Genomic DNA, 12940 nt, shown 5'->3' with positions numbered 1-12940 from the left:
CAGGGCTGGCTCTAGTCCTCTTGGTACCAGCCTGGTATTGCAATACCTCCAAGCCAAGTGCCAGTTCCTGGCAGCGAGGCACATGGTGCCGTGCCACATTCAAACCAGTGGCGGCAGTGAGGCATGCATGCAGGGATCAGAGGCTGAGCCCAGCTGTGGCTTGCCTCTGCCCTATGCAAAGATCAGGGACCCATGTGCCCCACATTCACTTCCCGGTGCTATGCTGACTCTGGAGGAGCCGCTGGGCTCCGATTGCCCCACAACCCGGCCCAGCCAGGGCCTGATTCACCGTGAACGTGTCATGGGGCAATCACCAAAGTGCAGGAGGGAGCGGGGCAGGGGTGGATGATTCACCCTGCTCCTACCTCACTCTCAAACTGCTCCCTCTCCCAAGCTTGATTAAAAGGAACTTATCTTCCTGCAGCCAGACCCACTGCAATCCTGGCTGCGAAAGTGCAGGTATCCAAGTGTGCGTGCGCCCCTCCCCCTGTGGCTGGGCTGCCCCCTGGGTATATCTGCTGCCCTGTGTTTGTGGGGGCTTAGCCCCATTAGCCCCCACTTCTGCTGCCTATGGGCAGAGTGGTCACCCTGATTCACACATCTTTCCCTCCCCCCAGGATGACCCTGGGGAACACCCACTCATTTTATTAAGGGCCACAAAATAAAGGTTCCCATCAGTATGCTTGCCCAATATGGTCCACATGTTTTATAGTCATGCTCAGTTATGGCTGCAATTAATCAACTCATATTTGGTTTTTATTACTGAGCACATGTTGCTTTTGGCAGAAGTTCAATGATAGACAGTGTGTTTAATGAAGTTTCCTTGCATGTGAATGTAAGATGAGGAGCTTTTTTCCCCATGCTGATTGGGGGAAATAGCCTCATCTTATATTTGGTATTTAGTAATTTCCTTTTCCAAACCAGGTTTAAATACTAAGTATTTAAAGATACACAGTATTTAATGCAGCAGTCAATGGGTGAGTTCGGTGTACCATTTACAAGATGCTGAATGCACTTCTCCTGAGTTTCTGTGCTCCATTCCCCCTACCCAAACTGGGAGAGGTAGGAGGGAAGAGGTAGTCAGCCAATGAGCATTCTCCTGTCCTCAGCTGTCCTCTCCAGATAATTGGAGAGAAGAATTCCTTGCATGCCTTTTGTAGGGATCCCAGATTCCCAAGGACAAACAAATACACAGGTGAGTGCTCATTGGCTGTCTGCCCCGCTTTCTCTCACCCCCTCATGGGAGGGAAGGGAGCAAAGCACTGTTGGATTGGACTGGACCAATTAAAGCCTGATCACATTTCCTGGCTGGAGATCACTGCCACTGCATACCGTCACAGCTGTTTTGAAGCACTCTAGGGGCAGGAAGGGGGAGATGGGTGGAGGGAAGAGAGGACATACATCTGTACAACACTGAAATGATCCAAATGCGGAGGGCTCCAAATTGAAGCAGAATTTGGACTGTTTCAAATGCATATCTGTTTATAGCCATAGTTGGTTTAGTTCTCTTAATCTATGTTCTCTTAATCCTGTTTTTTAAATGATGTGTATGCAACTGTGACATCTTTGAAAGACTGTTTTATAAATTTATAAATAAATAAATAACTGTTATTGTGATTGGTGACACACCCATAAAATGGTTAGGAGTGGGTTATCAAAGAGGGGAAAGCAGCTTCCCTTTTCTTTGTAATGCACAGACATTAACATATGGTATTTATATTGCTTCTAGAGTTAAGGTTTCAAGTCTGAAACACCATAATGGCTAAGTTATATTGGACAAATGAAATTAAAAGTAATAGAACATAGTTAATCATCTAACCCAGTGGTTCCCAAACTCTGACAGATTGTGTGCTGCCAATTTCAAATGATACAACCTTAAGTATCACCAGCACATTTTTGTCATATAAAGTAATTATAAGAAATCTGTTAATGCATACCACTGACAGGTTGTCTGTGTAGCACTAGTGGTACCCATCCCACAGATTGGGAGCTGCTGATCTTACCCTTAGAATTGGAACTGGAGGCTAGGCCCTGCAAGGGATAAACCCATCATCCTAAATGAGCCCTAACAAGACAGTTGTTTTCAGTTTTCTAAGTTCAGCCTATTCCCTGTTTTAACTCACTGCCCAGTTATTATTCTCATCCACATTTGTTAAATTGTCATCATCTACTGCTGCTCTTTCCCACTGCAAAGAGAACATTTCTGCATGTTTGCTCTTGGTAGACTGTCTGCCTTAGGTTTCCTAATCTGTGTTCAAATATAGCACTTGTTTCGCTACGGTTAAAGCCACTCAGCCTTTTCCCACGTCCCCATGCAGTATATACATGGTACATTTGGCATCATGTTTATGTTTTTTTGGTCTTCTAGAGTGATCGTTTTAGAGGAAGCACAACTAATGACTATGAGTGTGTACATGAAACTGTGGAAAAATATGTCCATTGAGCATAAATACTTGCTTTAGTAGAAAATAGAAATTCTCCAGGAATCAAGTTTTAAGTCTAACTAGAGTACCGATAGGAAAAAAAAAAAGTATTCAAATTCCCTTCTCTGAGATGTTCTAAGTGGATAGATAGAGACCTGATTCCATACTGCTAACTAGCCAAAGTGCCCTGGTACTTTTAAAAGAATGAGCATACCTGAAACGAATATTAATCTATATGTGTGCTTTCTTATACTTCAATCTTTTAGACTTCACTCCAAAAGAATTTCCACTGAAGTAGAGAATTTTTTCTAGGAAGAACTTACAAGATTTATCTTTTTAAAAAATGGTTTTAGAAGAATTGTAAATATCTGGCCACGATTAGTATATAAAGGTATGATGCTAGGTCAGATTGTTTCCTTTGTCTAATTAGCATCCTCAGAAACTCGAGACAAGATGAGACAAGTTGTACTTTATCACATGCTGAGTCATTAAAGCTTAAGCCCACATAGGATCTGGACTTTAATTTGTAGCCAACGTGACTACAACCGAAAACCCAGACCCCCTTTGAATTGCTTTGTCTACATTAACAGTGCTCCAATGAAGCTGCTTTCCGGCTGGGGCCCTCGGGCTCTGGATGAGGGTACCGGCAGGGCTCGGGGGTAGAGGCTGCAGGTTGGGAGTGAAGGGCAGTGGCAGCACTGGGGGGGCAGGGGCTGTGGTTTGGAAGTGAGAGGCACCCCAAAGCAGGAGAAATCAGTGACAACTCACTTTTTGATTGAGCAATTTTATTTTATTTTTTTAATTTTCATACAGAGTCAGACATGGTTTCGTCATGTTATGCTGCACAGTCCAAGGACCTCAGGTCTGCTTTTTGAGGGGAGACTTGAAATCTGACAGTGCATTATCCTATCAGCATTTCACAGTAACCCTATCTGCATGTCAATTCTGGTTCCCCCACAGCTCAGGTTACAGCTCTCATCTGTCTGTGCCTTGAGGCAGACCTCCAAACCTGGCTTTCCAGGAGTTTGAACAGACACCTGCCCAGTTCAATAAACTATATAGTTTCCTATAGATGCGACTGTTCTAGGGCCAGCAATATTATTGTTTTTTTGTTGCTTGCCCTGTTAAGAATAGAGGAAGCCAAGCCCTAGCAAGCAGATCACAGAGACAAATCCTCATTCCTGCATTACTGCCTGGTATGTCAAAGGCCTATCCATGATTAATTACCCAGAGCTACCTGACCTGTACCACATGCACCCAATGTTACATGTTAGGGTTCTCTTCCAGAATTGGGAAAAGCCTGCTTATCTGTGACTTGCACTTGGCAGGCCATGCCCTTTATTTGTTCTGTTCATCAGTCACCCACCCCCAACATTTCTGAGGTCCCAGGAACAGTTCACTTGCAAAATTACCTGCAGTCCCCACCTCTGCTTGGGCCTGAGGCTGTGGGGGACCTCCTGCTTGCAGAGAGTGGCCTGCTCTCACCATCCACAGTTTTGGGGTGCCCCAGGCCACATGCTAGGGTTTGCTCCCTGAATTTCAAACTGCCTGCCTTTACTGAAGGTCAAGGAACATCTGCACCACACAGCCGCCTCCTCCCCCCCACTCCATGGTGGTGTGGGACAGGGACCCCTGGCTGGCAGTGACTGGCCTTCTTACCATCCACTGTTTTGGAGTGGCCAACACCAAGGCTACATGCTATGGTCCATGAGGCTGCAGTTTGTTCCTTTAAGTCCCAGGTCCTTATTCCTGGTTCCTTTTTCAAAGCTAATCTATACCCAATAAAAGCTTCTTATTAATGAATTACACATTCTAAAGAGAGAGAATTTCATTAGCTATGCATATTTACCAAATAATATGTAAATTAATACCCTGCATCCACCACTGCTGTGTACCACCAGGGGACTCTCCAGGATACTTCTGACCAGAGTCTTGCGCAGCCGAAAACATGGCTTGATTGACAGCCCCCCATGTACACTGTAATAAGTATATGGGCTCGAATAAAGAATTTCTTTTGGGCTGGGATTAGAGATGGAAATCCTTATTAGCCCCCCCCCCCCCCCCGCATAACTCTGTGCCACTGGGGGATTCTCTCTGACATCTCTGACTAGAGTCAGAGCACTGTTTGTTCATGCCAGGCTGCCAACTCACAGCCCCCCATGCACACTATACTAAGTATATGGACTTAAATAAGGAACTGGTTTTTGGGCTGGAATGACAGCTGGAAATCCTTCCTGGGCAAGCCCACATGGTCAGGGGTGTCCAGGAGAGTTCCCGGTGCCAGAGGCATGGTGTGGGGTGGCCCTAGCTCTGGGGTGTAACAGGTACATATAACAGTGTATAGGGAGGGCTGAGAGACAACCCAGAGCTGGGTGCAATGGCCGCATAGAAAATTTCATCACAGCCATCACCATACACTGTTATATGTGGCTGTTACAATCCAGAGCTGGGCGAGCCTGGGTCAGTCCTGGGTTGACATGGTTTTGTCCAGAGAGATGAGGAGACAGTACCATGGTCTACTACCATGGTTGGTGGCAGGGGGAGCTGTCCTGGCAATGAGGGAACTGCCTGGGTGACCAGTGGGGTCACCCTAAAACCAGCACCCCAGCAAAGCTGGCAGATGAGGCATGAAGCTCCTGATGCACAGGCCCATTGGAAAGCCTGATGGACTGTGTGGTGGCAAAGGGTGTGGGGACAGCACTGAGATTGGCAGCTTCCCTGTCACCCAGCAATGTTGGCAACTCCTTTAATCTCCAAAATCTGTGAGGAAGCAAGAGTGCCTCTAGCTCAGGTAGAACCCCATTTTTGGGTTTTAAAATAGGTGTCGTCAAAAAGTGGGGGGGGGGGGGGGGGGAAGTCGGGGGAGGCAAAAAAGACTGGAGAAAGACCAGGTTTGGCAATGGTTTGGTGGCCAGCCAGGGCAGGGTGCACCCCCAACTTCCTGTCCATGTCACTGTGGGATCGTCCCAAAGAACCCTGACCACAGTCCTGCCTGGCCCAAAGCGCAGGTCGTGCATGCCAGGCTGCCAACTGACAGCCCTGCCATGTCCACTGTACTAAGTATATGGGATCGAATAAGGAATCAGTTTTGGGTTGGGATTATGGCTGGAAATCCTTCTTTGGTTACCCAACGCCATGCCTCTGTGGCACTGAAGGACTGTCTTGGACATCTCTGACCAGAGACTTGCCCAGCCCAAAGCCTGATTTGTTCATGAAAGACTGACAACTGGCAGCCTCCCCATGCCCACTGTACTAAGTATTGGGGCTGTGAGAGGCTTTGGACAGAGCTTTGGATCTGGAGAAGCTTTGGATGCTTCAGGGTCCAAAGCAGCACATCCGGGTTGAAGTGCTGGCCTCATCAGGCTTCCTGAAGTGGTTTGGAGCTCCCAAAGTGGTTCGGAGCTGCCTCGGAGATCTGGCTATAGGGTTTAATGGGAAACAATAAAATATCTATAACTTTGTTGTTTTTTGTCCCATTTGGATGAAATTTTCTTGAGTGGTAGAATATGCAGAGAGCATGAAGCCTGCCATGTTTCAAGAAGATTGGTGCAGGGGGTTTGGGGGAACTGCACCCCAAATTCTTGAAAGTCAAACTCATGTCACATCTAGGTGTTACAACATAGTGGGGTGAAAACTGCAGGGGTGTAGCCTATGCTGAGGCCACAAAGTCTGCCAAGTTTCAAGATGATTGGTGCAGGGGCTTGGGGGGAACTGCCCCTCAAGCTGTGGACAAGCAAAACTCGTGCCCCAGGGCCCTTCCCCATTCCTGGTCTCGGTGGGCACGCTGCATCGGTCCTGGCCTGGGCCCCATTCCCGGTGGGTGTTATGCTGACCCTGTCCCTGGTGGGTACCTTGCCAACCCTGGCCCTGGCACCATCCCTGGTGGGCACCGCACCAGCCCTAGAGTAGCCAGTTAATTGCCATCAACTAGCGCCTACAAAACCGGGCTAAGGAGAGGAAAGAATCAATACAGACAATCAACTGCCCCAAGACGGACACAGTCAGTCCCACAAGCACCCATGGCACGAGTTTTGTCCATTAGCAGCTAGGGGTGAAGGGCCCCTGAACCCCCCTGCACTGATCTCCTCAACAGCTGGCAGGCATCATGGCTGCAGCAGGGGCTGCCATCTCTGGAGCTGTCACCCTGCTGCACCTTAACACACACAGGGTCACTCATGTCATGAGTTTTGCTTGTCCGCAGCTTGAGGTGCAGCTCCCCCCAAAACCCTGCACCAATCTTGAAACTTGTCAGGCTTTGTGGTCTCAGTAAGAGCTACCACCCCTGCAGTTTTGACCCCCCTCCCTGTGGTGTAACACATAGATGTGACAGGAGTTTTGCTTTTGAGAATTTGGGGTACAGTTTCCCCAAAGTCCCTGCACCAATCTTCTTGAAACTTGGCAGACTTTGTGGCCTCTGTGAGAGCCACCATCTCTGCAGTTTTTACCCCCCTGTGGTGTAACACACAGCCAAGACATGAGTTTGGCTTTCAAGAATTTGGGGTACAGTTCCCCCTAAACCCCGGAACCAATCTTCTTAAAATATGGCAGGTTTCATACTATTAGCAGAGACTACCATCCCTGCAAGTTTCATCCAAATTGGACAAAAAACAACAAAGTTATAGATATTTAATTGATTCCCCCATTATATCGTATGGCCAGATCTCCAAGGCAGCTCCAAAGCTTCCGAGCCGCTTCAGCCAGATCAAGGTGGAAACCCAGTCCAGAGCTCCAGATCGGATCGTGGCCATCTGAAGCGGCCAGATCCGAAGCTGGATTGGATCGCTGCTGACTCACACAGGCCTACTAAGTATATGGACTTGAATAAGGAACTGGCTTTTGGGCTGAGATTACAGATTGAAATCCTTTCTGACCTATCTGATACCATGCCTGTGTGCCACTGCAGGACTCTCCTGGACATTCCTGACCAGAGTCTTGCCTGGCCCAAAACACAGCTTGGCCGTGCCAGGCTGCCAACTGACAGCACCCCAGCCACAGTTCTAAATATATGGACCCAAATAAGGAACTGGATTTGGGGCTGAGAGTATGGCTAGAAATCATTCTTGGTCCACCACACGGCACTGGGGGACTCTCTTGGACATCTCTTCCCAGAGTCTTGTCCAGCCCAAAGCACAGTTTGTGCTTGCCAGGCTGCCAGTTGACAGTCCCCCCATGCCCACTGTACTAAGTGTATGGGCTCAAATAAGGATTTTCTTTTGGTCTGGGATTAGAAGTGGAAATCTTTCTTGGGCCACCTGGGGCAGATCTACATTCAGGATAGCAGCAGGCTACAGCTGCCAGCTGGGGCCAGCGCCAGCACTGGGTTCTTCCCGGTGCTTGGCGTGGGCTGTGCCAGGCAGACTTGGGTGCTGGTGCTAGCCCCAGCTGGCAGCAGCAGCATGCAATCATCCCGCATGCAGATCCAGGGGTCTGTGCTCCCTGGGAAGAGTCCAGCACAGCCCCACAGCCCTCCTGGCGGGGCACAGACCCCCAGATCTGTGTGCAGGATGACAGCAGACTGTTGCTGCTGGCAAGTGATATGAGTTTTGCTTTGAACAGTTTGAGGTGCATTTTCCCAGAAACCCCTGCACCTATTTCCTTGAAACTTGGCAGGCTTCATGGGCTCAGCAGGGGATACCATGCCTGCTGTTTTCACCCCCCTGTGCCTTCACACTTACAAGTGACACCAGTTTTGCTTTCAAGATTTTGAGGTGCAGTTTCCCAGAAATGCCTATACCTATCTCCTTGAAACTTGACAGGCTTTGCGGCTTCAGCAGGGGCTACCATTCCTACTGTTTTAATTTGTTTTCATTTCATTTCTTGTCAGGCAAGAAATGACAAAGTTATGGGCATTTTCATGATTCCTCTTTATAGCCTATGGGTGAAACGTCGAAACACGTCGAAACAACAAAACAGTTTAGATGAAATGAAATGGAACGGTGCTTCGAAATGCAACAAAATGATGAAATGAAACACTGCCCTTTTGAAATGGTGAAACAGAAGTCAACACAAAATGGTGCTGTTTTGCACAGCCCTAGTTAGCAACTGCTTGCACTTGTAGTGTTGAAGCACTTGAATGAGCTGTGCAGACCCACTGTGAAGGTCTGAGAATAAGGTCTATAGATGACCAGCTGCTCTGTGAGGGAGGCCTCACACACCATTACAGAGGTGAGAAAATCATAGTCCCAGGATAAGGAGTTTATGCACAGGTCAAAGACCACTTGGAATCCATCTATGACACCCCTGAGTGGTGTCAGTGCTGCCTCCTTTGGGGAGACCATTGCCTTACCAGGCCAGAGTGGGAGGGTAGCCTGCTGCCCACTCTTCCCTCAGCATGGACAGCCCCAGCCAGGGACTCCTCCCTGGGACAGCTTGACCTAGAGTCCCATGGAGGAAGGGTGGGGTAGAGCTGGATGGTGACCATGGGGGAACACTACACACTACACATTGATTGGAAGGTGCTGGGCTATGGTGGGGTCCCAGAACAGGAGATATGGCATGTGGGAGCTGCTGACCCATGGTCCAAGGAGCCAGGTAGGTGGCTGGTGGGGCCTACTCTCAGAAGCAGCATTGCGGGAGGGGAGGGAAGAGGGACCAAGCTGCCTGAGACCCAATGCCAGGGCTGGCATTGACTCAACCCACCTTCCAGGGCTGAGTAGCTAGTCCTGGCTGCTGGAAGCTGCTGGCATAGGCACAGGGCCCCAAAGAGATTCCAGGGCAGTCCCAGAAGGGAAAGAAGCACTCAGAATGGGGGTGGGGTAGCCCACCTGCCCACTGGGCCAGGTCACTGAGGGCCTGGGTCCCATTGCAGGGGAGCAGCGCAGCCTCTGAAAATAGGCAGACATTTAATTTAATAGATTTCATAGATATCATAGACATTCAACCTGGAAGGGACCCTGGAGGATCATTGAGCCCAGCCCCTGCCCAGGGGCAGGAAGTCAGCAGGGATCATAGTATCCCAGCAAGATAAACATTCAAAAATGTCTTGAAGGCATTCAAAGTGGGTGCTTGAACCATCTCTGATGGCAGTCTATTCCAAACCTTGGGGGCTTGGACAGAAAAGAAGTTCTTCCTTACGTCCAGCCTGAAACGGTCATAGAGGAGTTTGTGACCATTCAATTTTGTCATCCCTTGGGCGCTCTGGTGAACAGATGTTCCCTCAGATCCTGGTGAACACCTCTAACAGACTTATAGGTGGCCACTAGATTGCCCCTGAGCCTGCACTTTTCTAGGCTGAAGAGTCCCATGGCTCTCAGCCTCTCGTCATAAGGTCTGTTAACCTGACCTCTGACCATGCGCGTGACTCTCCTCTGCACTCTCCCAAGCTTCTCCACATCCTTTTTGAATTGTGGAGCCCAAAACTGGACACAGTATTCCAGCTGCGGCCTCACCAAGGCTGAGTACAAGGGGAGAATGACGTCCTGGGATTTGCTTGAGAAGTATCTATGGATGCAGGCCAGCATTTTGCTCACTTTACTAGCCACAGCATCACATTGAAGGCTCATGATCATCTTGTGGTCAGTCATGACCCCCAAGTCCCTTTCATCTGAAGTGCTAGTCAGCGTAGCACTGCTGAGCCTATAATCATGCTGCAGGTTTTTCCTCCCAAGGTGGAGAACCTTGCATTTTTCAGTGTTAAACACCATCAGGCTCTCATCCACCCATTTCATGAGCCTGTCAAGGTCAGCCTGGATCACCCTCCTGTCCTCAGGTGTGGATGCTTTACCCCAAAGTTTGGTGTCATCGGTGAACTTGGCCAGCCCTCTTCTGACACCAATGACTACATCATTGATGAAGATCTTAAAAGTAAAGGCACTAGGACAGAGCCCTGAGGGACCCCACTAATCACTGGGCACCACGATGATTGACTTCCATCAACCACCACCCTCTGGGTCCTGCTGTGGAGCCAATTCCCCAGCCAGTGGATCGTGGTGAGGTCGAGGCCGCAGTTAGCCAGTTTTGCCAAGAGGTGATCATAGGTTACCAGATTGAAGGCTTTTTTAAAGTCAAGATATATGACATCAATCTCTTCTCCCTTCTCCAGGTGATAGGTCACCTGGTCGTAAAAGGAAATGGGATTGGTCAAGCAAGACCTACCTGCAAGAAACCCATGCTGGGTATCCCTCAGGATATTGCCATCAGCTAGCCTGTATAGGATGGCCTCTTTGATAATCTTTTCCAAGACTTTTCCCAGGATAGAGGTCAGGCTGATGGGTCTGTAGTTTGCCGGATCTACTTTCCTCCCTTTTTTGAAGATAGGCACCACATTGGCCTTCTTCCAATCGTTGGGCACTTTGTCAGAGCACCAGTAATTCTCAAAGATCCATGCCAGGGGCTGAGCTATGATGCCTGCTAGCTCTTTAAAATAAGGGGTGGCAGTTTTGCAAACAGCATTCCCGCTGGCACTCCATAGTTTCATATTTGTTAAGTCGAGCCCCTGTGCCTGTCCACCTTCTACCCGCTCAGCAACATAACTGCCTGGTGAAGCCAGGGTTTTTTCCCACTGTCTCAATGTTAACGGAGAAGAAGGTTCCAACTTCCAGAGCAGGCAATGATCTACAGTTTCTGCTTAATAAACACACTAAGAGTTTAGCAGCTTCAGCATTTGATTAAAATGAGGCAACTCTCTTCCTCAGGCTGGATTCCCCCACAACCCTGGTATGTGCCTCTAGGAAGAGTTGGGGAGGGAGAGGGAAAGGGGGACAGTGCCTGGGCAGCCTGTGTTGTAGGCAGTGATACCTGTGATGCAGGGCCAAAAGCAGCCTGGGCTGGAGATCATGGGCTGGTGCCATGGTAGGGGCAGTCAAAGCTTTCTGGCCATGCTCATCTGGGGAGGGCTCCCAGTCTATGTGGGTGAGAAGCTACTCAGCCCTGGCTTCACAGATCTGGACAGACTGCTGCTGTATGGACCTAGGGCCTCCAATATTGGTAGAGGGGGAATATAGGCATCCAGGACACACACACACATATAACCCAGGCATCTTAGGCACACACACATACACAGAACTTAGGCATCCGGGACACTCACATTTGGTGGGTGGCTGATAGCTCATGGCCATGACAAGCCGCTGCCACATCAGGTCCAAGTGAGTGGCTGTGATGTCCCTGCCAGCCAGTCAGGGGTGGCTCAGCCTTTCAGCTCCACTTGGTAGTCTTCAGCAGCCCAGGGCATGTTGGGAGGCATGTGAGAGCCCCCTTACCTGCTGGGTTTGGGCAGTGCAGTCAGGCTCCAAGCCCCCCGCACTCCCACAAAATTATGCTCTGCTTCCTCTCCACCTAACTGTGGGCACTTAGAGTAAATCTTGATAGTTAGAATGCTTCCGCCTTGGGCTTCTTCAATGACTGTACTTAGCCATTGTGTCCAGGAAAATAAGTAAAAGCCTAGTAATTAATTAACCCTGGAATCTACAATTAACTAACCCCATGATACTATTATCTACACCAGATCAGTATCTGCCCTACACTTGATATTCAAGAGTTGCATACTCTCTACTTTCTGGCTAAGAAGGTAAGTTAGCTACTACAATTTAATGAGGTGATGTTTAAACCTGTGTTAGCATCGAATGTAAAGCAGAGTTAATCATCTTCTCAACCACATTAGATGGTCAGGGTCAGCGTTAGGGCAGAAAACCTTCAAAGCAGTTAAACAGTAGGTTCAAGTCACTAAAGAATTTTGCAGTCATGTGAACTGCTACACTGGCTTCCCATTCTACTATGTTTCTCTTTAGTCTTCATCATCACTTTAATGGATTTGGGGGCCAGCACATATTTCTCCCAGACTATGAGATGACTCGGTGGGCCATAATAAAAAAACATATGCAAATTTCTGATCCAGCAGAAGCACTACTGGAGAGTTGCTCAGAATTTCTCTAGGGCAAATCTCTGCTACCTATGGCCCAAGAGTTGGATCTGGACTATGGAGTGATTCCATTGGGCCCACAAGCAGGGGTTTCTACAGTGTTTTGGTGGTGGGGGCTCCTGCTACAAGTTGGTTATGAGGGGCTTCACCAACAGGATGACCAGGCATGGGGAGAAGTGTCAGCTGCTAGGTGGTTGGGAGAAGAAGCAGTGGTGTAGTAGTGGCAATGGCAACAGCTGAGTCATAAGGGCTGGTCTGCCTCAGACCAAGCTGAATTATTTCAGCCTGCTGCTCCTGAAATATTGCCAATGCCTGCTCTAGGGCCTGATACAAAGCTTACTGAAGTCAATGGGAGCCTTTACATTGACTTCATCAGGCTTTGGATCAGGTGCACAACAGACTGATACAGATATAGCTGTAACAAGCAGCACAGAAGGTGCAAGTGTGTGGTCATAAGTGGTGCAGAATTATGCTAGCAATAGTTTTAATTACCTGGCTCCTCAGCTGGAATGAGTCAGCCTAACGTTATTCACATCCATAGAACAATGTAGCAAAACCCCCAGTTGTTCTTTTTTTTTTTAAATTTAAAAATACATTCCCTTCCCTTAACCATTTCTGACTTTTTCTCTCCCTATTCCCTATAGATAAGTATAAGTGAGCT

The 12940-nt window shown here is 48.6% G+C and overlaps 1 long non-coding RNA gene across 1 annotated transcript in view; it reads right to left on the bottom strand.

Moving 5' to 3' along the window:
• Positions 1 to 11568, bottom strand: part of LOC109283469 (uncharacterized) — an 88321-nt gene extending 76753 nt beyond the window's left edge. The window contains exon 1 of the long non-coding RNA XR_002090635.2: positions 11449 to 11568. This is a non-coding gene — a long non-coding RNA (uncharacterized LOC109283469). The remainder of the gene's footprint in view (positions 1 to 11448) is intronic.
• Between the last annotated feature and the right edge of the window lie 1372 nt (positions 11569 to 12940).

The sequence above is a fragment of the Alligator mississippiensis genome, chromosome 1 (assembly GCF_030867095.1).
Source record: "Alligator mississippiensis isolate rAllMis1 chromosome 1, rAllMis1, whole genome shotgun sequence".
NCBI lineage: Eukaryota > Metazoa > Chordata > Crocodylia > Alligatoridae > Alligator > Alligator mississippiensis.
This window is presented reverse-complemented; position numbering and strand designations above follow the sequence as displayed.